This window comes from Solanum pennellii, chromosome 3 (genome assembly GCF_001406875.1).
Source record: "Solanum pennellii chromosome 3, SPENNV200".
In the NCBI taxonomy this organism is placed as follows: domain Eukaryota; kingdom Viridiplantae; phylum Streptophyta; class Magnoliopsida; order Solanales; family Solanaceae; genus Solanum; species Solanum pennellii.
The window spans coordinates 9,350,551-9,353,218 of record NC_028639.1 but is presented as its reverse complement, the minus strand read 5'-3'; the positions used below and the strand labels follow the sequence as shown (position 1 = coordinate 9,353,218).

Below are 2,668 nucleotides of genomic sequence, written 5' to 3'. Positions count from 1 at the left end.
AAAACCTAGCCAAAATTAAAATAGCTCTCTTTCTTCCCTCTCTCTTAATTTTTCGTTGACCGCCTCTCTCTCTTTCTCGTCGACCTCGTCGACCCTCTCTCTGTATCGTCTCTCTTTCTCGTCGACCCTCTCTCTCTGTATCGTCCCTCTCTCTCTCATCGTTCCTCTCCGCCGTCGTCTTCTCCGTCTCCTCTATCCGCCGCCAGCTCTCCGCCATTTGCAGTCGTGCTTCAGCAGGTGGAGGTCGCGCCGCCTCCATCTCCGCCATTTGCAGTCGCCTCAGCAGCAGCGTTCCCCTTTGACTCCAGGTAAATTTTTTGAACAAATTAATTCTTTGAAAATAAGTTAGTTCTAGTGTTAACATTTTTCTTGAGGGTAGAAAGACAAGTGGGATTGGGATTTTCTTGGTTGTTGAAGGGACGAAGAAACAAAATGGTTCAATCTTTGTGTGTTACAAGTTTAGTTTCGGATGGTTCATCAATTGCTGAAAATCAGAAAAATACTTGTCTTCATTAATACTTATCAAATAAAATGAGGAATCGAGCATGAATTGATGATATTAGAATATGAGTTAAGCTAATTTTTGACAGATTTGAACCTTAGATTCATGTTTTGTGTTGAATCTTAAAATGAGTCAAGCAAGGGTTTAGACTTATGGAATGCAATGGTAGATGACTAGTATTATGTTGTACTTCTCCTTCCCGCTCTGCAAAGCATGCTTTTGAAGTTTTTCAGTTAGGAGGCTTTAAGTACTTTGGCGGTAAAAGGATCAAGTTTTTCTTAATTAAGTACTTGTCGTTGTGACAAGCAAACTTCCTTTTAAATGATAATTTTTCCTCCAAGTTCAAATTTAATAACTTTCTTTTAAGCATCTTAAGTTTAATATGACAATCCTTTAATGAAGTGCTCTTTTCCTCCCATATTCAACCTATCAATTAGACACATCTCCATGTGACTCGTATAATGATCTAGTCAAAATTTTCTCTTAATTTGGAGCTAAACAAACCAAATTCTATTTTAGGGAGGAGGTCATACTAAACTGTGGTGCATTTGGGCAAAGTACATTCTAGTTCCACTTAGTCGGGGAAATCTTTTCCCTACTGAAAGCTGTTGGTATTCTTGAAGGACTGGGTATATATGTTTCATTACATCTACTGATATAAAAGAAGTAATATACCGCATTTCCCTTGGAAGCGTTGGAAGCATGTTTATTCCTAATTCATGTCTCCTGGATTTATAAAGTTGTAGTGTCTACCATGTCATTATGAATGTGGTATTAGAACATGAATATCGAAAATTTGTGAGGGGTCGTCATCTTATTTGGGGAGGTTGTATTGATGGTTGAAAGCTTTGTTTATTTGTTATGCTTGGAAGTATAGAACTTGATCTTAACCTGCATCATGCACCACTTTTTTGTTTCTTCTGTTGCAATGTCCAAACTTCTTGGTGCAATTGTCTTTTTCCTTTTTCTTTTTTGTAATTGCAAGGAATATTTGGTTCTTCCTGATGATCTCTTTGTTTAGGTTTGACTTTGATGCATCTTGAGGAGTCATGCCTTGACTTTCTGTCACTATAATCGCAGGTGCATTCATATTTCTGAATAGCGCTGGCACCATAAGTTTTTGATGGTGGAAGAAGATTTTCTGATTTTAGATTTTTCATTTAAGAGGCATTTTTACCTGTATGTTGACTTGTGAAAAGTTTGAATAAGAAAGACAGCAATTCAGCAAAAAAAAAAATAATACTTATCAAATAAAATACTTGTCTTCATTAATACTTATCAAATAAAATAATTTATGCTTTGATTGTAGAAAAAATGTGCTTGGCGTTCGGAACATGAGGCCAAAATTTGTGCAAACTTTCACAAGAAAGCTACGCATACTCTTGCTAGTTTGTTTAATAAAGCTCGTAGAGATAATAACAAACCTAGCTGGGTTCAACCGGAGGATTGGGCAAAATTACTCGTGCATTGGAAATATGATCCAAGATTTAAGCAGATGAGTGAGATCGGTAAAAAGGCAAGATCATCTACTAAGGGTGGTTCTCTACACACAAGTGGGGCACAAAGTCAAGGAAGTGTGAGGAGGAAATTGGTGTGTATCATTTTTCTTTGTGTTTATATATTTTATGTATTAATATTTAATTACTCTTGATTATAACTTTATTATTTTATGTAGGAAAAGGAACTAGGAAGACCGATAACTCAAGCTGAGGCATTTAAGGCAACACACTACCACATTAGTGAAGTTTAGACTTGTGATAGTTAACTTATGGATTATTTTGTTTACTTTATAATTTTGTGATGGGAATTATTTGTTTTGTGAATACATGATAACGTTGGAATGTATTATATAACTTATGGATATCATGGTTTTTGTTTAATATATAATTATGTTGAAGTGAGTTGCAATTGAGTTGATAAGGGAATATTTAGTAAATGTATTGCTTCAATTGAGTTTTTGAAGCTCTTTGAGTTTGATTTGGGTACTGAATTAAAATGACAGGTGATGAGAAGCCGCAGAAATAATAATTTTCTGCCAGTTTTTTTCCAGAAAAATAGACCTCATGAGGTCTCTTTTTTGCATTAATTTTCCAGATATTTCATGATAGAGACCTCATGAGGTCTCTTTTTTGCATTAATTTTTCCAGATATTTCATAATAGAGACC

General features: G+C 35.3%; 1 long non-coding RNA gene across 1 annotated transcript; it reads left to right on the top strand.

The window, feature by feature from the left end:
- Positions 1-2,403, top strand: LOC107013890. Its single transcript, XR_001456161.2, has 3 exons — positions 1-308; positions 1,812-2,093; positions 2,178-2,403. It is a non-coding gene; the product is annotated as an uncharacterized LOC107013890 (long non-coding RNA).
- Positions 2,404-2,668: the final 265 nt, after the last annotated feature.